Source organism: Dasypus novemcinctus, chromosome 4 (genome assembly GCF_030445035.2).
Source record: "Dasypus novemcinctus isolate mDasNov1 chromosome 4, mDasNov1.1.hap2, whole genome shotgun sequence".
Classification (NCBI taxonomy): domain Eukaryota; kingdom Metazoa; phylum Chordata; class Mammalia; order Cingulata; family Dasypodidae; genus Dasypus; species Dasypus novemcinctus.
In genome coordinates, this window is record NC_080676.1 from 94,949,058 (window position 1) to 94,976,222 (window position 27,165).

The 27,165-nt window shown below is 39.1% G+C and overlaps 1 long non-coding RNA gene across 2 annotated transcripts in view; it reads right to left on the minus strand.

Annotated features, from left to right (window-relative positions):
• Positions 1–433: 433 nt before the first annotated feature.
• Positions 434–27,165, minus strand: part of LOC131278261 (uncharacterized) — a 54,444-nt gene continuing 27,712 nt past the window's right edge. Inside the window, exons 2-3 of one of the 2 annotated variants that reach the window (XR_009185575.1) lie at positions 25,168–25,340; positions 434–1,300 (exon numbers count right to left, since the gene is read on the minus strand). This is a non-coding gene — a long non-coding RNA (uncharacterized lncRNA). Of the gene's footprint in view, positions 1,301–17,307; positions 18,702–25,167; positions 25,341–27,165 lie in introns of those variants that run through there. The other variant, XR_009185576.2, reaches the window with a different exon arrangement.

Genomic DNA, 27,165 nt, shown 5'->3' on the forward strand with positions numbered 1-27,165 from the left:
AATTAGAATTGAATGCTAACAACAACTATGTGAGCTTGGAAGGAGATCTTCCCCAGTTGAGCCTTTATATGAGACTCCAGCCTTAGTGAACACCTTGATTACAGCCTTGGGGAGATTCTGAGACAGGCTCTGAGACAGAGGACCAAGCTTGCCAAGCTGACCCACAGAAACTGTGAGATATTTTGTTATGCAGTAATAGATAACAGAAATTCTATCCCATCTCCTAGCCTAAATTCATTTCTAATCCTAACTCTATCAGCAGGGTGAGATGCTGACCTCAAGGTGAGGCTTAGGCAGTGCTGAATTACCCAACACAACAGTAAATACATGTTTAGAGTACAAGTAAAGTGGAGGCACATTTAAAAAAATAACAATGACAGAAATCACTGGGGCACTCACCATGGGAAAAATCAGAATTTTATTATACTGTACATGTATTTTATGGTTCAGTATTGCTTGTCTTTACTATTACAATGAGGGGGTATCATAATTTTTTTACTATCTCTGTCCTGTAGAATCTCAGTCTTGATCTTGGGCTCAGGGACACTGGGAGCCAACACTGAAATGGAATTAGAGGAGCTAAAGGTTTACTAGGGGGGTGTATTAATCAGTCAAAGGGGTACTGATGCAAAATACCAGAAATCTGTTGGCTTTTATAAAGGGTATTTATTTGGGGTAGGAGCTTATAGTTACCAGCCATAGAGCATAAGTTATTTCCTTCACCAAAATCTTATTTCCACGTGTTGGAGCAAGATGGCTGCTGACATCTGTGAGGGTCCAGGTTTCCTGGGTTCCTCTGGGCTCAGCTCCTCTGTTTTCTCCATACGGTCAGCTGTAGACTGTCAGCTCTGTCTCTCTCCCTGGGGTTTCTGTCATGTATAAGAAGTCGTCTCTATTCCTGTGTTCTTCTCTAGGCTCAGGTTCTTTCTTCCCAGGTTTGCTTCTCTTTCCTCTGTGTGCTGATTTACTGGGGCTCCCAGCTTAAGACTTCAGCACCAAACTCCAACATCAAAATTCCAACATCAGAAACCCTCAACTCTGTCCTTTGCCATGCCTTTTATCTGTGAATCCCCACCTACAAAGGGATGGTGACTCAACGCCATAATGACATGGCCCAATCAAAGCCCTAATCATAACTGAATCATGCCCAGGTACAGACCAGATTAAAAACATAATCCAGTGTCTATTTCTGGAGTTCATAACCATATCAAACTGCTACAGGGGGAATGTCTACAAACGATAAAATGGAGTAAAAGCAGGAATGGAGAGGGGAAGCCTTCAGATGATGCAGATCTGACACCTGTGAAAGAAAGAGTGAAGAAATCAGATAGGTCAGGGAGAACCTCTACCTGTGATGCAGATCTGACAAAGTATCAGTCAACTCAACAGGGGACTCCAGAGCAAAACTGCCCATTTGTGAAGTCTTTCATTAAGCATAAGTGGCCAGACTCTAGTAGGCACCATGTGTTTAGTCATTGGTTGGGGCTGCCTAAGAAGAATGTGTCTTCAGATCAAAGGTTGAGGCATTATCTTGGAGGTGCTAACAGTTGGCAAGTTCTGTTTTGATGGCAGAGTCAAGCAGTGCATCTCCATGGTTGCCATATGGAACTGAATATTTATGTTTTTTTCCCTTATTTCTATAAGTCTGATCTGTTTGCCTTATTCCTGCAATTGACTTTCCTTTTTTAAAAAATTTGTATTGTTGTTTTTGTTGCTTGTTTGTTTTTAATGGCTTTTCTGTTTCTCTACAACTTAATCTAATCTAAAGCTTATGGTATCGATTTGTTATATGTACCACATAAATTTACAGCTTACATCTCCATAGTAAGCTGGCTTATTACATGTTCCACCTCTGAATTACTTGGTAACCTCACTGGTACCATCCACTGTGATGGAAAAAGAAGGCTGTATTATTTTATACACAGAGCTAACTTTTATGGGGCTACTAATAGAGTAATGGACAACTTGCAATTTCGGTGGCTTAACAAAATACAATTATTTCATGTTCACAAGAGTCTAATGCAGATGTTCAGTGGCTTCCCTAGATTGCTTTCCTCCAAATGCTGTCTCAGAGACCCAGGTTCTCTCCACCTTATACCACTGACATTTTTACCACTGGCCTCCAATGCCTCTTCAGCCTTAGGCTGGAAGTGACACATCACTTTTGCTTACATTACCTTGGTGAGAACCTGTCCCCATATTACATGGAAGAGGGCTGGGAAATATGTTTATTGTATGCCCAGGAAGAGAAAAGGTTTTCATAAGTATTTAGTCAATTTCTGCCACAGTCTACTCTTTTGGTCACTAAATACCAATCTCATGCTTCTTCTCACATATAGACCACACTCACCACCACTCCCCCCACTCCCCCCCGTGGTGGGCAAAGTTCCCATTCAGTCAGTCGATGCTTCTATCTGAAAGGCCAGAATGTCCAAGAGATGTGAAATTCTCTCCTTTAGTCCTAGGTGTAGCTTTTTGTTGTCCTGTAAACCATGAACTAAAAAGACAGGTTATCACTGCTACTTCTGTCCCCTCCATCATCCAAAAGTGGAATAAACACAGGACTACCCCATTAATATTCACATTAAGAAATTGGTAGAATGGGAGACACAGGCAAATTATTAGGCTATAAGCAATCCTAAAGTTCCACTGTGCCAACGTTGTAGGAATTTTCTCCTCTGGGCATGGGAGAAATTCCTTCATTAGGGCCTGCTTCTACTGTTCTTTAGGATCTGCCTTTTCCATTGTTTCTGTAGCCCCTAGCTTTGCCCAGCGGGCAGTTTTTTCAAGTTCATTTTTTCCCCCATGGTTTCCTTTGAACTGGGTATTGGAAGAAAGTCCTTGGAGTTATACAACTTTCAGAGCTTCACCTGCTCATGGAAGTTGGGAAATTAAAGCTTTTCATAAGTCTCAAAAGTAAAATGTTTCATTTCAGAATTCTAGTATGTGGTAATGTATTTCTCTAAAACTTTTGGTAGGTTTCTGACATATCTGTTTTTGGTCATTTCCATGTGCCTAATAAACCCCAAGTTCTTTCCTAGATATAGTTCTCAAGTATCTCCTCAACTCCATGTCATACCACTTAAATTAATGGCAGTGATCTTGAAGTTATCAGGCTTAAGTGGAGAAACCACACTCTTCATATCACTTTTGCTGCAAGATTGAGTCTTTCTGTTCAATAAGGACATCCCATGAGACTTTTGTCTATTTTTAAAAATCTAATCATCTATGATTTGAAGTACTATAAAAATAGTTGGCTTTTCTACCCAGCAAACCCTTGAATTTTGGTACTCTCTTTATTCCCTTTCTTTTTGCAAAGTGATCAATTCTTTCCTAAGCTCATTTATTTCTTGTAATACTTTGCCATCAGCAGTTTTTAAAAACCAACTCATTTTTAGTTCTATCTTTTCCAACCTCTTCACCGAGAGCTACATGCTCAGCAGGCATATGGTCTGGTTTCCATATTTTTGCAGATGACAATTTTACCAGGAGTTATGTTACTGTGTACATGGCTCTCTAGGTCCCCAGTCTGTTAAGCTAGTACCCAACTGCTTAGCTAGTGCTACATGTCTCACGTTTTTATTGTAGCAATATCTCACTTTAAGGTTCCAATTTCTGTGGTAGGGTAAATGATATTGCTGAATCTCAGTGGCTTATTATAATATAAACCTATTTTCCATTTGAGCAGAGTCAATTGCAGATGATCTTAGGCAGGCAACTCTTATTCACATAGTGACTCAGGGATCTGGGCTTTTCTACGTTGTAGCTCCACCATCTTCAATATATGGCCTACATGATTGCCTTGTGAGGGGAAAAGAAAGCACAGAACAGGAACTGCTGCTCATGTTATATTGCCCAGAAGAGTCTAGTCACGTTAGCCACATAGCTGTATAGCTACTTGTTTAGCTGTTGACCTAGAAATAGGAAATGGGTTTGGGGAACATCTAGTCAGTCTCTGCCACATTATCTCAGAACAGGATGAATGAAGAGGAGCCATGAGAGACATCTGCAGTACAAAAAATGAGAGAAGTGTTATTTCTACTTTATGGATATAAAGATATTGGGGCTCACAGAAGCTAAGAAAATTACCTATATCTACACAACCAATTAAGGGCAGAACTAAGCTTCAAACTAGAGTCTAGTTGATTTTAAGTTCTAACATTTACCACAATAAACCTATCTGTAGTTTCCAGAGATTGCACATTATAGCACTATTTATATTTTAATCTAAGGGTAGTAGAAGTTAAGATCTAAGTGATTTGGATTGACATTTCCCTATTTTCTGAATTATAATACTTGCATACATTTTGGAAGGAATAAATACATATACAGAATGGGTTTATGTATGCTTGTCTACCAACAATTTAGACTTCTACTTTTAAAAGTGCACTTCATTATCTGAATTATGCTCAGGCAAAAAAAAATAGCCTCTCCCTTTACCCATGTTTCTATCTATTTTATTTTTCTGACTTGAGAATTTAGTTAGAAACAAAATCACATAGGAGATTCCATCATGTTATGGACTGAGCATAAACACATACTCTGGTTCTTACTCAGAGCCCTTCATTAGATTTGGGGATTAGTGTAATATAAAGTTGTAAAGTATCTCTCCATATATGCATCATTCCTTCTAACATAAATAACCCTGGTAGTCATAAAAAGAAAATAAAATTCTGAAATTAAATTCTCTATTGTTGGTTCATTTTGTCAACTGTCTGTTGATATGTTTCTCTCTAGAAACAGATAACAAATTAACTAGTCAGCTTTGCTAGTTTACAGTTTTTTTCAGAAGTCAAGCACAAGATGGAACAATTTTTTGTTCAAACTGCAATGAAGAGAATTCATTGATCACAGATCTTAGACTTTGAAGAAAAGATGACACAAATCATGTAGCTTGAGTGTTAGTGTTTTCTCCTGCTTTTTGGAATAACTTTCTGCCAAAGTTGCTCTTAACTGACACCCATTAACAAGACCTAAACAAAGCTGAAAAAAATTTGAAGATTAGTTAGTGGCCTTTAACTTGTCCCTTCTTACTTTCCTATCTGCCCCCTTCACACTTCAGAGTTTACAATTGGGCCACCTATATTTTTATAAAGAACTAAAAGAAAAAAGGAGAGGACTCAATCATTCCTATTTTAATTCTGTTGTTTTCAATTGTATACTTAGAAAACAAGGCCTAATTTCTGACTTCATTCTGGTCCTGCAGAATTTCCAGAAGAAGCAATGCTGAATATTTCTCTGCCTGTCCTTTCTGGAAATAGCCTTGGTTAATTGGTCTTTTGTCCTTAACCTCTTGAAGCTTGTCCCCTGAGAAAGCACATAAACTAGGGAAGCATTAGTCCCCATTTGTCTCAAACTAAAAATCATACATTTAGCTACTCATCAGGAAACATATTCTCTCTGTTCCACAGAGGGCAGCAGCTCAGTGTGTTCAATGTTCTGACTGACACAAAGCTGAGTGATTTCATATAAATGATATGCAAATGTAGCAGGAGAACAGGCTGCAGACTAAACTAGAATTCAGACATGTCTGGGCATGCTTGGTATACTGGTGAGACCATCTCCTCAAAAGACCGTTTTTTTGTTTGTTTATTTGTTTTTTTGTCTTTATTTTTTTAATATTACATTAAAAAAATATGAGGTCCCCATATACCCTCCATCCCGTTTTTCTTGGGGACCGAGGAGAACTCTGAGAAAGAATTCATCCTAAGGGAGAAAGAGTTTGACCAAGTAACAAAGCCTTAGTTGTTGAGATGGTTGGGTAAGTCTGAATACAGTATCAAAACTTTCACCTCTCATTTGACTTGCAGTCAAGGTGCCATAGGATTTATGCTTGAATCCTGTGGAGCATAAAGGGTCTTTACATAAATCCAAAAAGAACTGTTTTCTTTTTTTTTTTAACAATAAAAATTTTTATAATTCAGAGATATCACATAGTACAAAGTTAAAATATAGAGTAAGGGCGGGTTAAGATTAAGGTGTAATCAGGATAGATTTGAAGCAGGCTAGTAAGATAGGAAATCAATAGATGGATCTGGAACCTGACAAGAAATTCATGTGAATGTTAGTAACCACCAAGATGGCTGCTGGAAGAGCCTCCCTAAGATTTTGCTATTCAGAACAAAGACTTCTTCTGGAAGCCAGGAAAAGCCCCAGATATTCTCCCAAGGACTTTATTATTGAGTCCTCACTGGGAGATTGATAGGTGGAGTAATCAATCAAAACAGCAAACAGCTGGAACCCCTTGCCTGCCATTAGCAAAGGGGTAGAATAATTAATGGTTTAAAAAGCAGTCTGCGACACCTGAACGCTCTTTCTTGCGCTTGCCTGTGGACCCCTCCTGCCCTCAGCACACTGCTCTAGCTATTTTTCCTCTGCCACGTGGCCACACAAATAAACCTGGGCATTTATAATCTACAATGGAAAATTGTAGCCTGTAAAACAGTCCAGTACTCTTTATCACTTTTCACCCCCATCCTCTCTACCTGGGACCCCTGATCTGTTATTTTCTCCCATTTCCCAACTCTCCCTACCTGAATAAATTACTGGCCTAACTCATCCGACATGCTCTTGAAATTCATTTCTGCAGTATAAGTCAAGAACCTAAATAAAATCTGGTAACATATTTACAAATAAACACTTTTTGGTTCTGCGTTCTGAGCAAGGTTTTGAAAAAGTTGTGGTGAAATTAGCTGAGAGGGGCAGGGAGTTCCAGTAAGAAGAGTTGGGCAAAGACACAGAAAGGATCAATTATAAAATGAATCGAGAAAATACTAATGTCCAGAGCAGAGGTGGGTTGCAAGAGAATGCCAGTTTTTGACTCATCTACTCCTCTAATCTTTAAATCCTTTTTTTCTTTCTTTTTTATTGTCTTTTTTTTTTTTAAAGAAACAAATATCACACAAAATGTTACAGAACTGTTTTCTTAAAAACTCTAAATATAGGTGCACAAGCAGCATTCCTTTGGAGATCTCTAAGACAGTGTAAGGCAGAGGTAAGAGACTTCTTTCCGGGAAACGGACTTTGGCCCAGTGGTTAGGGCGTCCACCTACCACATGGGAGGTCCGCGGTTCAAGCCCCGGGCTTCCTTGACCCGAGTCAGCTGTTCTAGCCCCGGGCTTCCTTGACCCGTGTGGAGCTGGCCCATGCGCAGTGCTGATGCGCGCAAGGAGTGCCGTGCCACACAGGGGTGTCCCTCACGTAGGGGAGCCCCACGCGCAAGGAGTGCACCCATAAGGAGAGCCGCCCAGCGCGAAGGAGGGAGCAGCCTGCCGAGGAATGGCGTCGCCCACACTTCCCGTGCCGCTGATGACAACAGGAGCGGACAGAGAAACAAGACGCAGCAAAAAGACACAGAAAACAGACAACCGGGGGAGGGGAGGGGAATTAAATAAATAAAAATAAATCTTTTAAAAAAAAAAAAAAGAGAGACTTCTTTCCCCACATAGAAACAGTGGTAGGTAGTATTTTAAAGATGGCTTCCTGTTCTTTTCCCATCCCCTCTACCTCAGATTCAGGTCCCTTGTTTACTCCTTCAAACATGAATCTAGGTACTGTAGTGAAGGGATTTTGTAGATGTAGTTAAGGTCTCAGATCAGTTGATCTTAAGATATGGAGATTATCCTGGTGGGCTTAACCCAATTATACGATCCCTTTAAAAGCAGAGAGTTTTCTCTAGCTGGTAGCAGAAGAGGAAGACAGAGATCCAATGCAGAAGGCACATTCAAAGCACCATAGCTGGCTTGAAGCTGGAGGGGGCCATGTGCCAAGGAACATGGAGTAGCTTCAAGGAGGCTAGAGTAACCTAAGGCTAACAGACAGCAAGGAAATATGGACCTCAACACATGTTCAGCCAATAAACTAAATGAGTGTGGAAGCAGATTCTTTCCCAGACTCTCCAGAAAAAAGCCCAGCTTAAGTGACACCTTAATTTTGGCCTTGTGAGACCCTTGCAGACATCCCAGTTGAACCATGCAAGATTTCTGACCTACAGATCTTTAAGATAATAAATTTGTTTTGCTTTTTAATTATTTTGCTTTAAATTACTACATTTGTGGTAATTTTCCATGCAGCAATAGAAAACTAATGCAGGAACAGAATATGATGAGACCTGTGTCAGGCCTCAGCTGTGGTGGGAGGTCCCAGTGTTCCACAGAACTAACTGTACACAGTGCATGCCTAGTGATGATGGTGAGCATGGTAAGAGCAGACTTGTCGTTGAGTACTTGTGAAAAAATCCCTAAAAACTCTCAGAAATTCTCTAGAGTGGGGGAAAGGACCCATGAAATTTGAATTGCTACAGTTAGAGTGAATCACTATAATCCATATGTGATGATGCCTGAAGAAACTGATTCTACACATTTTCATAAGTCCAGGGTTGGTGGATCTCCTACATGCTATTCATTCACCAAATGATAAACAACTTTGTTCTGATTTACTCCTAAATTCCCTCTTATTCTTGAACCTGACCTCTTTTGGTAGATGCCAAGAAAAAGATTTAGTAAGCATATCCTTGAAAGATTAAGACAATAGTTTTTTTTATTATTAAAGCTTTGATAATGAGATAAAATAGCAAGTTATTCTTATTTCTTTTAAAGCCTTCCATTTTATTTTATTTTTTTTCCCTTCTCCTCTCCCTCCCCCACCCTGATGTTTTTGCTGTCTCTGTCCACTCGCTGTGTGATCTTCTGTATCTATTTCTCTTTTTTTCTTCTCTTCTCATCTTTCTCTTCTAGGATTCACTGGGATTTGATCCTGGGGAGCTCTGACATGGAGAGAGGTTCCCTGTCAATTGGGCCACCTCAGTTCCTGGTTTCTGCTGAACTTCCACCTTGACTCTCCCTTTCATCTCTCTTTTGTTGTGTCATCATCTTGCTGCATGATTCACTTGCACAGGACTGGCTCTTTGTGTGGGCACTCTGCTTTCTGCGTGGGCATTCGGTTCACCACACAGGCACTGGCTCACCACGCAGGCACTCACATGGGCACTTGACTTATCACGTGGGCACTTGCACGGGCACTTGGCTCACACGTAGGCACTTGGCTCACCGCGCAGGCACTCAGCTCATGATGTCAGCACTGGCTCACCATGCAACCATGCTTTCTCTTATTCTTTTTCACCAGGAGGCCCTAGGGCTTGAACCTGGGTCCCCCCATATGGTAGGCAGAGTCCTTATCACTTGAGCTACATCCACTTCCCACAAGTTATTCTTGATAGTGTGGCAGTTTGAGAATATTTATGAATCCCCAAAAGGAGAGATTATGTTTATAAACTGGTCTGTTCCCTGGGTGTGATCCCCTTTGGTTGTATTAGATTTATCTGAGACGTCTTTGATTAAATTACCTGTTAAGATTAGGGTTTTGATTCTACCACATAGGTAGAATGTGACTTAGGGTTGAGTCCTGAACCCTTTGGAGGGTTGATATAAATGGACACTCACTCAAGAAGACACAAGAGGAGAGGGAGAGCTCCAAAGACACAGCAGAGACGAGAACTTTAATCCTGCCACCCTGGGAAGAGACATGAGTCATTTGCCTGATAGTTTGCAGTGCTGAGAAAGCCCAGAAAGAAACAAGCCCTATGCCAGCCTGAAGCTGAGAGAGGGGAAGGCTGAACCCTCCACAGAAATCAGCAATCATTATTTCAACATGTGGCAACAGACTTTGGTGGTAAAGCAACCTTGAGTTACACTCTTTAGGGCCGTGTAAACTGTAAGCTTCTATCCCAAACAAATACCCTTTGTAAAAGCCAACAGATTTCTGGTACTTTGCATCAGCACCCCTTTGACTGACTAATACAGACAGGTTATCCTTTTTATTATATAGCTGTGCCTCTATCACAATCTTATTAAAATATAGTCAGAAAATTCTTTTTATTGGATTATTAACAAAGGACACTTGGTCAAAGTATGGAAGAGTGTGGATTTTTCCATCTTCAAATTCAGGATATGGGTTAGTAAAATCATACTTCACTATTATAAGAATACTGTTGGGTGAGAATTCTCCACAAATCTCTTGTTTTATCATGTCTTCTGATCTGACACACTGACAGTTTTTCTTCTGCACTATCTTGTCAAGTAGTTTTTATAGAAGACAGCTTTTATGATAGATATAGTGTCCCCCTCTAGGGAAGAGGGCAGAGTTCTCTGTCATCCAGGAAAATAAAGATAATGTCCACTCCTGGGTTTCTTAAGATTGCTGTAATGAAAGCCCAAATTGTGTGTAGAGTAGCCAACTTGCCAAGTTTTGCCAGAGACTTTCTCACATCCCAGGAAACTCCTTCATCTTAGGCAAATCAGTGAGTTGGTCACTTTAGTGTTAACCTTTCACTTATGCCACTATTCATTGCCTCCTGGGGAAGGAAAGGAGAAGTGATATAAATATGAAGCTCATGAAGCTTGCTGTGCTATGGGTAATGAAGTAATTCTGACTTAGGAATCTTGAGACTTTGGCAGAATCTTCTAAACCATGGCTGACTAGTTATGTCACAAATTAGTAAAATCTTAGATTTTCACAATCCTTGAAAAATGTAAGCCTAGCAAATGCTGGAATGGTTAATGGAAAAAGAAGCCTTATGTTAGATTAGGTAAATGGAGTAAGCATATTGCTTCTTGTTTTCCAAAAGCTGTTTTTTAAACTGAATAATTTAAAAGTAAATCAACTTATAAGAAACTACTAACAGATGAACATCTTTAAAAGAATGATATGTTTTTTGTGGGGTGGGGTAGTATAATGTTAATAAATTACTTTTTTTCCCTATCCATTATGGTGATATTTATAAAAATAAAGTTTTACAATTCACCTTAATCTTAAACATTAATATGGAGGATTTTGAACATACATAAAAATAAATAGGATAATATGCTAAAACTCCAAGTTAACTTATCCCCCAAAATAACTTTCAATCCATGATAAATCCTGTCCCCCAATCTGGATTTGCTGATCCTGACCTTTTAGTGTTGTTTAACATGAACATGGTTCTCTGCTTTCTTTATTACTTGTAAATTGTTGGTAGTCTGATATAGAGGAGTGATCAGATTTGGTTAATTTTAATTTGGGGGTGAAGAAATTCTACAGGGTACTATAATCTTCCATTGGCAGACACATAATGATTGAAAACTTTTCTTTTTGTGTTGTTCAGTCACTGATAAGCAATGTCTAGATCCATTTGTTCATTAGCAGTGATATTCTAATTCATTGAGCCTTCATTTTTTTCTGTTATATTTCTGATTTCCACCGTAAATTTTTATCTCTGATTCCTTGGTTATTATATTGCATACTTTCCTAACATTTAGTAATGTTTCTAATCATTTTTTATATTCCACTCTGGTCAGAGAACCTACTCTTTATGATTTCAATTATTTGAAATTTGTTAAGATTTGCATTGGTAAATTTGTTAAATGTTCTAGGTACATATAAAAAAACTGAGTCTTTGAAGTTGTTGACTGTAGGATTGTTTATATATCAATAAGTCCCTATGGTTTATTACTTTCAACTTCTCTACAATTTTACTGATTTTTTTGTCTGTTTTATCAGAAACTATAATGCCTCTAAGAATAATTATAGATTTTTCTATTTTGCCATTATATATTAGATGATCCAATTTTAGAAATATTATATCTTATTAAATGAATCTTTCACCATTTTGAAATATCACTCTTTTAGTAATATTTCTTATATTAAGGTTTATTTTGCTTGATATTAAAACTATGTTATGTGTTGTTTTGCATCATGTTTATTTTTCAATTCTTTTTACTCCAACTTTTCTGTCATTGTATATAACATGTTTCTTATAAACAGCATAAAGCTGGATCTTTTTTTTTTTAAGTTCTAATAGTATTTTTTAATTGAAATCTTTTGTCCATTTACATTCATATAAGTACTTATATAGTAGGGTTCAGTTTACCAACTTACTGTATGTTTTCTATTTGTCCCATTTTTATTTTTCCTTTCTTGGCTCTTTTATATTAATCAGTTATTATTTATCATTCCATTTTCCCTCTATAGGCTTTTTAGTTATACATCTTATTTTTTTAGTGTTTTCCATATAAATTACAAATGCATCCATATCTTATTGCAGTGTACTTTAAATTAGTTACATTACCATCTACTCAACTAGGTAAGAATGCTTCAATATTTTAACTCCTTTTACTTATCTCCCACTATTTGTGCTATGGTTGTCATATATTTAAACACCATGAGACATTAATATGACTTGAGGGAAATTTAAGTGAAGATTTTTGTCACATCTCTGGTATTCCTTCCTCTATGGGATTTTGATGATCAAATCCAAGCAACTTTGGCAGCCCTAAACTCAGACCTCTGTCTCCTCAGCTAAATAAGACTGCCACTTTCTATTTGAGGTATATTCCCTACATCACAATTTGAAAAATGTCCTTAGAGAAAAAAATCCATAACCAAAGCAAAAGTTACCATATGTGCTTCCCTTCTCTCAGGGACAGGGAAAGCCCTGCCTATACTGGTTTCTTGCCAATGCCGCCAAACAATTGATTTTTATATGCTTTATTAGTCTGCCGTAGGGGTGCTGATGCAAAGTAACAGAAATCTGTTGACTTTTATAAAGGATATTTATTTGGGGTGAATACTTACAGTTATGAGGCCCTGAAGAGTCCAACTCTAGGGTGCTTTCTCACTAAAGTCAGTAGCCATGTGTTGAAGCAAGATGGTTGCTCAATTACTATGCTTACCTCTCTCGCTGGGGCCCCAGAATCTCAGGCAGTTCAACCCTTCAGGGACCCTCGTCCTTAATCCTGTCAGAGTCGCCAAACTGATACCAAGCAAGAGCAGTTTCTTTTCTCACAAGGTGTCTTTAAAACCAATTTGTGAGACATCAGGGTTTCAAAGAATTTTATTGGTTGTGCAGGCAATGGAGCACAGTGGCCTTCTTGCTCAAACCTGCTTCCCTGATCTGCATAAATTCTAATGTTTTATAACATTGGGGTCCTAATGTATAACTGGGGTGGAGCTGGACACAGGTTCCTTCATTAATAAACATTAAGTGGTTGAAAAAAGCTGGAGAAAGACGCTAAACCAGGGGCAGTTACAAAGTTACAATCATTTTCAGAGATCAAGTTTCTGAGATAGGAAAGTACAGAGCAGAAGTGAGTCACAAGGTTTTCCATATGGATATAAAACTCAGGATGGTGGAGTGGTTACCATCCCAATAGAAAGTCTACACAAGGGTGAGCTCAATCTAGAATCATCATTACAACAGTAAGCAAACACAAAATTGAGGTTAAGTCTAGAGTGAGCTGACTAGAGGGTGGGACCACTCTAGCCAGCTTCAGCAAATTTCAGGTATTAATCTTTTGCTATTTTAAAAAAATATAAATGCATCTATATAACGCTTTAGCAGTCATAATTATTTGCTAATTCTTAACCCTCAGTTACAAAATGGTGTTACTTAGGTGTAGTAAATGTTCAATGTCTGTCTAAAGAGCTAAATTAGTGTTTAACTGGATTTATACTGCTCAAGTATTCCTAATTGGTTACTGGTTACTGAAATTCTTTAAAGTGGGAAATTCTAATTTTACTAGCATTCCTAAATGTAGCCCTTTAGGCTATATTTTGAAAGATGGGAAAATCTTAGCCAGAAGCCTATGAAATAACAGGAAATAGTTTTTGGCCTCAATATAACAGAAATGGGGAAAAAATGGTTGGAGTATAGTTCTATAGGGGAAAACTCTATCTTCATTTGGGTGGCTCTCCAAAATCAGCAGCTGAGTCAGAAAAATTTCTACTCCTCTGGGAAATGTTTCTAGAAATAGATGAGGAATTTGTGTACATGCTTATCCTGTTTCTCCTGTCAGATTTACATAGGTGGGACAATGGTGACCCACTCTATAAAAAGGACCCATAGAAAATAAAAAGCTTAATTATTCCAACTGTAACTGGACTAGCAATGAGGACTTACAGATAACAGGAGATGATGGGAAAATAGTAAATAAAGAAACAGAGCAGGAAACAGATAAGAAACAGAAAAAATTCTTAACAACCCAGGGAATGCTAGAAGGAAATTAGCAGCACCAGTAAAGAATCTTAAATGGAATGTTAATGGTGCTGAGGACTGGGTTAATTTAGAATCAGAAGAAAGTCCCTCTGCTTTCCTAGAAAGAATTTATACTGCCTATTGTAAATACGTATGGATCTGGAAAGTCCAGAAAATACCAGACTTTTAAATATAATCTTTATTGCTCAAAGTTTTCCAGATATAAGAAGGAAGTTACAGAAAATTGATGGGGAACTAGAATTACCTATCTCTAGTTTAGGTAGCATTGCATATAAAGTTTATTATAACAGGGATCAAGTTAAAGGAAACCTGCACTTTATCAGGCAAATGACCCTACTTGAAGCTATAATAAGACAAAATTAATCAAAACAAGACGCCTCAAAAAGGTAAGACCCCTGGGCTCAACTTCCAGCCTTCCAGAAATGGGAGAAATTTTAAAAATAAGAACTGACCAATGTGCATATTGCAAAGGACATTGGAAAGGGTATTATCCTGGACGACCCCAGGAAAAACCCTAAGAAGAGCTAGGTGGGAACAAAAAGAAACCTGGAATTAAAGGGGCCAGGTGAGGGGTGCTTGACCACTTAATTAAAACCAAATATTTGAAGCATATCTTCCTAAATATACCTTCCTTGCTGAAAACACATTAACCAAATAATGCCCAGATAGCTTTTTCTCCAATTTTTATATATATAAAAGTGTTTCCAAGAGTGAGCTTGTGGGAAACGGACTTTGGCCCAGTGGTTAGGGCGTCCGTCTACCACATGGGAGGTCCGCGGTTCAAGCCCCGGGCCTCCTTGACCCGTGTGGAGCTGGCCCAAGCGCAGTGCTGATGCGCACCAGGAGTGCCCTGCTACACAGGGGTGTCCCCTGCGTAAGGGAGCCCCACGCGCAAGGAGTGCACCCATAAGGAGAGCCGCCCATTGTGAAAGAAAGTGCAGCCTGCCCAGGAATGGCGCCTCCCACACTTCCCGTGCCGCTGACGACAACAGAAGCAGACAAAGAAACAAGACGCAGCAAAAAGACAGAAAACAGACAACCGGGGGAGGGGAGGGGAATTAAATAAATTAAAAAAAAAAAGAAAGAAAAAGAAAGAGGCTGGTGAGATTAAAAAAAAAAAAAAGAGTGAGCTTGCATATTACAAGCAACACTTATCTCACAGGAGAGCTTGAAAGTGGTAAAAACCAAAGATACGGAATGATGGAAAACCTAGTGACAACCATACCAAAAGAGAACTCTGAGTCAAATTAGTGAACTTTATGTTTTTGTTGATGTGTCTAACTCTATTTGTGTCTGTTTAGTGTATATTTTCATACCTCCAGATGGTAATATCAAATTAACAAATGAAAATACAAAAAAGAACTTTATTCAAATTGCTAAAAATTAAATAAGAACTTATATTTGTAAATGAATACTCCTAGAGCTCAAATTAGAAAAGCTAACCAGGATGGAAAAGGTCATATAAAAATATGACTGAAGAAACTATTCAAAGGAAAAAAAAACTAAAGAGGTTGTCCTGAATTCTATAATCTTTCTATAGCCTATCCTACCCACAGGGTCTTCTCCAGGGTTTTCTCCTAACCTTGACTGAATTTGAGTAACTCATTAAAACCTTTCTAGGAAATAATGGGGGATGGGCTGGGTGTGCAAATATAGGGAAGATGTGAGTTTAGCTTAGAATTCTGTCTACCAGGCCTGGAAATTAAAAATGATAGGGAAACAGGGGATATTACAGAATAAACCTTGATTTGCATAGTCTGTCCTATAATTAGCCAATTAAATTTTAGCAGCCTTGAGATGAGAGAAATTAATAACCCAGTGGCCAACTTTCAGTTAAGTACAGAAAAAGATGTATGAAAGCTATGAAAAGGGTTTATCTAAATTGTAATTAAAATAAATAAAACAATTATGTATAGTATATTCTCTAGAGCATAATAGTCACTATGCATTTGAGGTTATTTATAATTTTTAGGTGTTATAAAAACAAAGCAGTTTTAACCTCCTATGAAGGAAATGAAAAAAAAGTATTTCTTACAGAAAATATCATTATTTTAATATTATTTTACTTGGGTGTAATCTCCCAGGGTTTCTACAGATATTAATAAGTTAACATTATGTCTGTTGAATTTTTAAGATGATATAATTGAAGTTTTTAACTAATGAAATTATTACAAACCTCTTTTAAAAATAACTGTTTTACCTAAAGTAAAATGACTAGTTTTCACAGAACAGAATGAGGAATATAACACAAAACTTAAATGAATATGAAAAGAAGTAGGTGGTTTGTGAGAGCTTGTTTAAAGGAGTGTGGTTTGTCCTAAGATAAATCAGGGTGGAAATATGTAGGACAAGACTTGAATGGATATGAAGCCAGGGAAGTGCTGGATTCCTCTAGGTTCTTGGCTATGTTCCATAAAAGAATTTAAGAACACATCAGAAACTGTAGCATTGATGTGGAGAAAGTGGCCATGGTAGTTGCTGAGGGCAGGAAGAGGGAAGAAGAGATGAAGTGTGGGGGCATTTTCGGGACTTGGAGTTGTCCTGAATGATATTGCAGGGACAGATGCAGGACATTATATAACCTGCCATAACCCACTGAATGTACTGGGGGAGAGTGTAAACTACAATGTAAACTATAATCCACGCAGTGCAGCAGTGCTCCAAAATGTATTCACCAAATGCAATGAATGCCACAATGATGAATGAGGTTGTTGATGTGGGAGGAGTGGGGGTGTCGGGTGTGGGGTATGTGGGAACCCCATTTTTTTTTTAAGATTTTTTATTTATTTTTCTCCCCTTCCCCCTGCCCCAGTTGTCTGCTCTCTGTGTCCATTCGCTTTGTGTTCCTCTGTGACTGCTTCTATCCTTATCAGCGGCACCGGGAATCCGTGTTTCTTTTTGTTGCATCATTTTGTTGTGTCAGCTCTCTGTGTGTGCAGCGCCATTCTTGGGCAGGCTGCACTTTTTTTGCACTCGGTGGCTCTCCTTATGGGGCGCCCTTCTTGCACGTGGGGCTCCCCTATGCGGGGGACACCCCTGGGTGGCACGGCAGCAGTCCTTGTATGCATCAGCACCGTGCATGGGCCAGCTGCACACGGGTCAGGGAGGCCCCGGGTTTGAACCGCAGACCTCCCATATGGTAGATGGACGCCCTAACCAATGGGCCAAGTCTGCTTCCCCATATTTTTTAATGTAACATTTTTTTGTGATCTATGTATCTTAAAAAAAAAAAAGACAATTAAAAAAAAAAAAGAACACATCAGTTTATTTATGCCAGTAAAAAGATTTTATTGAGAAATGGGGGAAAAGAACAGAGCTTGCTGAGAAATGGGAGAGATGGATGGAAATATGCACCGATATTTGATATAGGCTAGGCAGAAAGCAAGATTTGGGCTGTGTGGCTACCTTTTAAGCTATTTATTAATTATTCTGTTTGCTAATGTTTGGGGGAGGGGCCTCAGCTGTTTGCTATTCTGATTGATTACCCCACCTCTCAGTTCCCAGGGGGCCCAAAGATGAGGACCCTTAAGGTATCTAGAGCTTTTCCTTGACCTGAATGAGGTTCTCATAGCCAGGATCTTGCAGTGTCATCTTTCTGGAGCCTTCTTCTCAGGAGGTTTCAGGGTGGGGTCTCACAGCCATGTGGTCTGTTGGCCATGTTGTCTGCTGGGCCAGATGCCATCCCCCTTTTACTATACTAACCTGCCTCAACTCCCCCCTCAAAGAGTTCACGTCCTTATTCTTAAGGGGTTGCTGAGGGGCCATGGTCATTCTTCCATAACTACTTGCTGCTGGTTAGGGCAGTAGTCTCTGCCCGACAGGGTGTAAACCTCTCTGGCTGTTCTATTGTGATTGAGGGAAGATGGGCCCAGCACCCTGGTTGGAGCTGGATGAAATCCCTGCATAACTAATAAGTTATTGATTCTGTAAGAAGTAAACTTAACTAGAATTTTAAATATACATGGTCCCACTAAAAGGATAAAGAAGACAATGGTAGGCAGGCCCAAAGAGGGGGTTGGCCATGACATACCAGGCCATGAGAGTCAAGGTCAGGTGTTTTCAGAGGCTTCATTTTCCCAAAGTTGATAGGAAACAGCATTCTTCTTTGAGTTCTTTTATGCTGTTGGTTAACTCTAGGGATCGAATGTGGTAAACCTGCTGGGTCTGAGTATATACTGCCAACCCAAGCTTCCACAGCAGTGGTTATGCCTAGGACAGCTAGAAGAGGTATGAAGAGAGGCACTGCCCTAGACATAAACTCACAAAGACAGTATAGGCAATAACAAGACAGGCATATGGCAAGGAAAATAAAGACAATACTTAAGAGAGCCATCCTTATAGGTACATTTATTAATTACTTAGAAAATGAGTTAAGTTTACCAGGACTTTTAACATGTTCAATATCCCTCTGCATATGATCTAGAATAGAAGATATATTATCATATTCATCAGGTATATAGGTACAGTATTTAATACTAGTTAATACACAAGGTCCTCTTTGAGTAGCAGTTAATAGAACTAAGCTCCAGGATTGCAATACCATATATGCTATCTCTCCATGGGAGCTGGCCATAATGCCAATTGTGTTGGTTTAAGTTCTGCTCACAGTACTCAGCTGTTGCTCCACTTGGTATGCTCTTCACACAGCCAGCATGCCGCAGCACAGTTGATCCTCAAGAAAGAATAGGAAAGTAACTTTCCACTGTTTCACCAGCCTGGTGCAGTGCACCTTTTGGCACTATGAAACAGAGCCAGTTTGGAGGCAACGTCCATTGTAAATCTGGCCATATTGAGCCATTGCCGGCTGCTGCAAAAGTTTGTAAGTGCAAGGTACTGTCCATCCATATTAGAAGCATGTTCAGAGATGCTCCTAAATTTATTGTTAGGGGTCAGTGGCCAATCTAGCCATAACTCAAATGGACAGACACCATGCAATGTACTGAATGCATGGTTTGAATGCACAATGGTTTGACAATATTGAAATATCTTACTTTTTGTACACTTTCTGAATAATTCCAGTACCAAGTATAACATATCAAATGAACTTAACTATTTTAGTACTTTACTTTTTACTTTTATACCTTTATCATGATTACGTTAATTAACAGGTATTTTACTTTAGCAGCACAGGAAAAACTACTTTCTTCATTATTTTATGAAAATCTAAGATTCTCAATGGAATCAAGGTTATCCTTCGTTGCCACAACTTTAATATGCAGATTGAGGTGGTCCCTGACAGGTTTCCCTGTTAGGAAGTTATTTTTTATTATTAAAATCAATTTAGGTTTTTATTTAGTAATGGCTTCCTGGAATTAGCCATCAAATGCTTAAGTTTAGGGAAGCAGATGTGGCTCAACTGATAGTGCTTCCACCTGCCATATGGGAGGTACCTGGGCTCAATCCCTGGGGCCTCCTGGTGAAAAAGAAGAGAAAGTGTGCCTGTACAGCAAGCCAGTGCCCACATGAGTGTCCTTGCAAGTTCCCACATGGTGATCCAGTGCCCCGTGTGAGTCATGCAGCAAGATGATGACAGATCAAAAGAGAGACAAGAGAAGACTCAAGATGAAGCACCATAGAAACTGAGGTGGCGCAATTGACAGGGGACCTCTCTCTCAATCAGAGGTCTCCAGGATCAAAACTGGTGAATCCTAAAGAAGAGAAAATGAGAAGACAACACAGACAGCAAAAACAGCAGGGCAGAAGGAAGGGAAGAGGGAGAAATAAAAAAAAATTTTTAAAAATGCTTAAGTTTAGATGATGCTTTATAAACTTCTTATAATTAGAAGTTACTTTACCTTTAAATAAGCTTATTAAATTACAACTAGCAACCAATGAAACTTACTTTATCTTAATTTCATTAATAACATGAACTTACAATTTTCATCATCTTAAAGATTTAATACATATAAAGTTAATTTATTTAATTGGTATTCAATAAACCTAGGGAGATAACACCCAAACTAAATAAAATTGAAACAATTATAGTTTATGCAAGGAATTTTCTTTTCCCTTTCTTTAGAAGAGGCTAAAACCTCTTAATAAAATTCTGAATAATTTTAATAAAACAGTGATAGTATTAAAAGCATACTGACTGCTAGGTTTTGGGACATACTACAGTTGTTTAATTTCTTTTAATCATAACTTAGAAAAGCTCTTTCCATAGTTTTCAAGGATTTTTCCTTTATTTACTGAAATTTGGTGATAAGATTATTAATCACCCTTATTTTAAGACTGGTAAAAGGTTTAAATTGGGGAATTACAGAGCAAACTGATTTTTAATTCCCCAGCCTAGAAGACAGAGTTTTAATCTGTCACACCTAGCCGCTTCCTCACAGCTTGCAAAGAGAAGGTCTTGGGGTTGGGTAAGTCAAAGAGATTAGGAAAATCTTTTTCCCTTTCCAGATAGTTTCTATATTCAAATTTCTATATGACCTTTCCATCCTGTTTAGCCTAATTTGTGATCCAGGAATGTCTTTCACACATATAAGCACATATTTAATTTTTAATAATTTGAATGAAACTCTAAGAATTTTCATTTGTTAATTTGATATTACCATCCTGATGAAGATACACAGTGAGGAAATAGACATATTTAGAGTTAGACATTAAAAAAAAACTCACTTAAGTTACTTATAACTTTCATTCTTTTAAAAAATAAATAAGCTGTACGAGAACCAGCAAGATGGCGGTGGAGTAAGGAGCTCCTAGAGTCAGTTCCTGCTCCAGGGCAGTTAACAAACACCCAGAGCTCTCTGGAGCTAGCTGAAGCACCTGTTTGGGGGCTCCAGGAGACCAGAAGAGCATCCTGCAACATACTTGAAGGAGTGGAAAGAGGAGACTGCCCATCTGCAGAGAAGACTCATGAGTAGAGCGCTCCAGCCATGGAGGCTAGTGCCCATCCTCCACTGGAGGCACAAGCCGCCTCAGGAGCTGTTCTGCAGCTGGAATTGAAAGCACCACTTCCCCAAAATAGGGGAGGAAGAGATGGTTGGGTACCAATTTCAGCTACTGAGGAGTAAATTCAGCAGGTTACAGTATACTCCTGAGAACTGCTAAATTTGAGCCTGTCCAAGTCAGAAAGTGGCTGGGAGCTGCCATAAAATGCCGCACCTGGCAAGAGGGGAAGCGGGATGGACTGAGAATCCCAGTGCTGGTAGGGACTGGCTTCTTTCCATCCAGATCAGATTGCAGCTCTAGACTAGGCCCCAGTGCCACCTCCAGCAGGGAGAAAGCTGTGGGGACCTGTGCCAGCCTCTCTGGGAAATTACTGGCCAAATCATGGAGGCTGGTGATTATCCTACTCTGTTGGCATGAGCCATCCCAGGAGCTGTTCTGTGGCTGGAATTGGAAGGTCCATTTCCCAGAAACAGGGGGGGAGGAGACGGTTGGCTGCCAATTTCAGCTATTGATTGATAGGCTTGGCTGGCTAAGATATAACCCTGGGAACAGCTGGGGTGTGAACCAGCCCAAGTCAGAAAGAGGCCACTAGCCTCCATTCTGACTCCACCCTCAGCCTGAGGGGAAGCCAGGATAACTGAAACTCTCAGTGTCTGCAGGAACCAGTTTCTTTCACACAGATCAGCCTGCAGTCTGCCTAGGCTTCAGCCCCACCTCTGGTGGGGAGGAACCTGAGGAACGCTATACTAGTCTATAGTAACTGCAGGTAACTGCAGGTAACTTTGGCTGGCATAGACTGAAAATCAGAAGTCTACCAGGGCAACTGTGGTCATCTTGGACCTGCACTGCACAGATTGGTGCTCACACCTGCAGCTGCATCCCTGCCCCAGGCAGGGGAGAAAGGGATGTGAAGCTTCATCAGTCTCACTGGGCAACTACAGTCTAGGCCTGCACTTGGAATATTCCACATAGCTGTGACTCTGTCTCTACCCTGGCAAAGGAGAAAGTTGGAAGAAGCTTCATTGGTCCCTAGCGCAATGAGGGCAGCTTGAGCCTCCACAGCTTACAGCACCAACTACATGCTTGGCTCCTACTGCACAACCAGCAAGGGAGAAATGATTGGAAGCCCTAAACTAAAGAGAAAAACTGCACCCAGAACAGATACTCTAGTAAGCCAGATGCAAGGACACCAACAAAAAATTACAATCCACACCAAGAAACAGGAAGCTATGGCCCAGTTAAAGGAACAAGATAAGCCTCCAGATGACATGAAGGAGTTGAGACAACTAATTATAGATGTGCAAACAAATCTCCTTAATAAATTCAATGAGATGGCCAAAGAGATTAAGGATATTAAGAAGACATTGGATGAGCACGAAGAAGAATTTGAAAGCATACACAGAAAAATAGCAGATCTTATGGGAATGAAAAATAAATAAATGAAATTTTAAAAAAACATTAGAACCATATAATAGCAGATTTGAGAAAGCAGAAGAAAGGATTGGTGAGCTTGAAGAAATGGCCTCTGGAAGTGAACATATAAAAGAACAGATGAAGAAAAGAATGGGAAAATTTTCAACAAGGTCTCAGGGAACTAAATGACAGCAAAAGGAGTGCAAACATATGTGTCATGAGTGTCCCAGAAGGAGAAGAGAAGGGAAAAGGGGCAGAAGGAATATTTGAAGAAATAATGGTAGAAAATTTCCCAACCCTATTGAAGGACATAGATATCCCTGATCAAGAAGCACAACGTACTCCCATCTGAAAAATTCCAAATAGACCAACTCCAAGAATCATACTCATCCGAATACCAAAGGCCAAAGACAAAGAGAGAATTCGGAGAGCAGCAAGAGAAAAGCAATGCATAACATATAAGGGATACCCAATAAGATTAAATACTGATTTCTCACCAGAAACCATGGACGCAAGAAGACAGTGGTCTGATATATTTAAGATTCTACAAGAAAATACTTCCAGCCAAGAATCTTATATCCAGCAAGACTGTCTTTAAAAAATGAGGGCAAAATTAGAATATTCACAGATAAATAGGGACTGAGAGAATTTCTAAGCAAGAGACCAGATTTTCAGGAAATAATAAAGGATGTGCTAGAGCCTGAAAAGAAAAGATAGGAGTGAGGGGCCTGGAAGAGAGTCTAGAAATGAAGGTTACATCAATAAAAGTAACTAAAAGTGTCAAAAGAGTGGTGAAAATAAAATATGATAGGAAAAACTCAAATAGTCAGGAATAAACTTAACCAATGATGTAAAGCCCTTGTATTCAGAAAACTGCAACTCAATGTTAAAACAAATTAAAAAAAAAAGTCCTAAATAACTGGAAGAACATTCCATGTTCATGGATTGGAAGACTAAATATCGTTAAGATGTCAATTCTACTCAAACTGATATACAGATTCAATGCAATCCTGCTAAAAATTCCACCATCACTAAAGAAAAAATTGAAAACACAATCATTAAATTTATTTGGAAGGGTAAGGAGTCCTGAATAGCCAGAAACATTATAAAAAGGATAAGTGAACCCTCATCTCCAGCCTTTAAATCATAATACATGCCTATAGTGGTAAAAACAGCATGATACTGGCCTAAAAACAGACACAACAGACCAATGGAACCAAATTTATGGTTCAGAAACAGACCCTCACAGGTATGGTCAAGTGATTTTTGACTAGCCTGTCAAACTGACACAGCTCAGGCAGAACAACAATCCATTCAACAAAAGGTGCTGAAAGAATTGGACATCCATAGTTGAAAGAAGGAAAGAGGACCCTTGTCTCACACCTTATCCAAAAATTAACTCAAAAATGGATCAAAAAACTAAAAATAAAAGCAAGAACCATAAAACTTCCAGAATAAATTATTAGAAAATATCTTCAAGACCTGGTGGTAGGTGGTGGATTCTTAAGGGAGATAAGAGAAGGACTGAGTAGACTACTGATGTTTAAGGTATGTAGAAGTTTTAATTAGCTTTGCTGTAAAATTGTGGAAATGTATAGACTGGATGGTAACACACAGTGAGTAACAGCTAGTTTATAAATGGGGATGTGACTGAAAATGGTAGTCTAGTTATGTAAATGCCAACTGACAGGATGCTTGAAAATAATCTAGGAAATGGATAGCACAGTAAACCAAGAGATGGGTGAGAAGTGTGGTTGATGGTACAGATGCAAGAGTGTACTTCGTTAGCCAGAACAAATGTATATCACTACTGCAGGGTGTTGGGAATGTGGAGAAGCATGGGAAAAACATAGCTGGAGTGACCTATGGACTGTGGTTAGTAGCAATAAAAAATATTCTTGCATCTATGCGAAAGATGTACTGTGTTGATACTGAGGCAGTACAGAAAATGTGAGCCAAATGTACACAATGGACATGGTAACAATCAGATGATATTATTTTATCTGTAGCAAATGACACACCACATTGTGGTGTATTCATGGAGGAATATTGTTTTGGAATTCTGCACTGTGCACAATTGTTTTATAACTTTACAACTTCTGGCATGAAAAAAATATATTTAAAAAATAATAATAGGGTGGGTTGGGGGAAAAACACACCAAATGTAAGATAAGGACTAAGATTTTGACAATATTCGTTCATAATTTGTAACAAACGTCTCATGACAATGCAAGGTGTTGGTGGAGGGTTGATGTATGTATGATGTTATGCATGTTTGCTTTGTAAGTTCACAACTTTTACTATACACTTAATTGTTTATGTATGTTCATATATAAATGATATAAAGATAATAATAATAGGATTGGTTAGGGGAAAAATACTTTGTTTACTAATAGTATTTTGACAATGCTCTTTAATCATTAGTAAAAAAGGTTTAAAAACAATGCAAGTTATTGGTGGCAGAGTGAGATGTTACATATGTTTGTTTGATGTTCTATATGTTTGTTTTGTAAGTTTACAACTATTATATACTTACTGTTAACATGTTTATGTATGAGATATATTTTAATAAATTAAAAAAAATAAGCTGTAAAAGAACATTTAAAAGATTTCCTAGAAGGCTATTTCTAATTCCTCTAATTTGCACTGCAACCATGCAGTTTTGTATAAGAATTTTGTTCCTTTTAACTATGGGCTTATAACCACATTGTTCCCGATGCTTAAAAATGAAATTTATACCATTTTCCTTTACTTCAGAACTTTGCTTATTTCCCATTTTTACTTTGACAGACCTTGAATGAGAAACACTAATTCCAGGATATACTCACTGAGGTCATTGAGGTCTCAGGGAAACCTGGTTTTTCTCATGACTTGCTGCTTTTAAGAATATCAACTGGCAATGTGGAAGGTCCCCTGACTCCAGGCTTCTGCCAGTGGGTTGGAAGAGTGATGGCCAACAGTGAGGGCTGAGAATTCCTCCAGGCAGCAATCTAATTCACACCTAGAGTCATGAGAGCAAGCAGGGTCACAAATTTCAGGGGAAGAACAGGAGACAGGGGTGTCTTAAATTTGCCTTCCCCTGAGCCATGGGGGACAGAAGTTGTTATGAAATAACCATAAGCAAAGGCAAGGGGTGAGGTTAGACCTAAAGTAACCATAAACAAAGGCAAACAGTTTAAAATTATCATCACAATAGTTGAAGTTAGTGGGTAAAGCTAGTAAGCTAAAGCAAGGGTATGGCTAGACCTGAATGAAGTAAACATAAACAAGGTAAACTCAGTTTATAGTTACCATTATTATAGCAGGTCTGGGCTTAATCCAACCAGTTATAGCAATTTCAGATATTATCCTTTTGCTATTTTATAATATAAAGGCATCTATATGATGATCTTAACTCTTATAGTTTCTAGTAAGTTTAACTTTAGAGCAAACTGGGCACTTTTGTTTATTAACTAAGCAAATAAGGCAATTTTATTAGCAACAACTTTGTTACGTTTTTCTGCTTGTATGAAAACTGAATTTCCCTTGTGATTTCTTTTAAACATCAAATTAAATTGCAAGAGAGTATTGACATTTAAAGATTCATTTTTAGATTATCTTTCACCATTATCCAATTTGTAACAGGCGAACCCCAAATCTGATTTATGAGTTCTTAAGCACGAGCATGCTAACAAAGTTAAAGCAAGCACAGGTTAAAAAAGAGAGACTTTTACACCTACTTAGTTTAGGAAAAGATGACTTCAGAATCACCTAGATGTAAACTCCAGTGTCTGTCCATGGCAGAAAGCTCATGTAGGACCTCTAGCCTCATTTCTCCAGGAAAATCCCCAGGCAGCTGCTGGATCCAGAGCTAAGGGGTCCAGAGATGCCCAGCCCCCTACGAGGCAAAAATTGGGGCTGCTCTGGGGGTTGCATCCCATTAGTTACCTCCCAGCAAGGAGTAAAGACCTGCCAAGGCTTTTATCGCTGGAAGGATTCAAGTGTTATGAGGGAATAGGCAGTGAGGTAGGAAAAGCCAGGAACCTTTCTAAATCTTAATTGATGGCATATGAGGAGGTTCCTTATTCTACAGGGGAGAGGTTAAGTCCATACACTCCCCTCATTAGGCACAACGAAGGTAGAGAGGTCCGGAGTGCAGGCCACGACCAAGTAATTGGCTCCCATATTAATTAAGAAACTCATAATCTTACTTGCCACATCAAGAGTTACCTGAGGCCTCCTGGCTCATGATTCATGCATGGCTTCAGGCCCTTCCGTCTTCCCCTGGGGTAAGGTCCCAGAGATCCACGTGGTGAGGCAGGTTGGGGCCAGGTTCCTGCTGACATGGAACCTGGATTCAGGTGCCTTTAATGGCAGCAGTTAAAAGGGGAGTCCGTCCTGGCCCTGCATCTGCCCCTCCTTACCTTCTCCATCTTGGCGGCGTGGTCTTGATTGTTGAAAACTGAGAAAGCTGCTTCTTAAAGGGAGCTAATGGAAGTTTGGGGGCTGAAGGGAAAGTTTCTGCAGTTTTCTATGGATATCTGAGGCAGACTGGAGTTCCTAGGAGGATCTATCCTTCTCTACAGTTAGGATCTACTTAGAGGGTATTTTTATTGCCTCTATGAGCTTTCTTGGAAATAAGGCTAGGTTTCTAAGTTCTGCCTCTGAATAATTAAATTTCCTTGAGCTTATTTAAAATCGACCAGTTTGGCAGTCCATTGCCTTATCCCTTTAAAGACACATAATCACATGATCTCTGGCCCTCAGATCTGTCTGTCCCCTCCTTCTCTCTTATACAGGTTTAACTGGAATTCACCTTCCATATAGAGCCCACTTGTGGCCACACT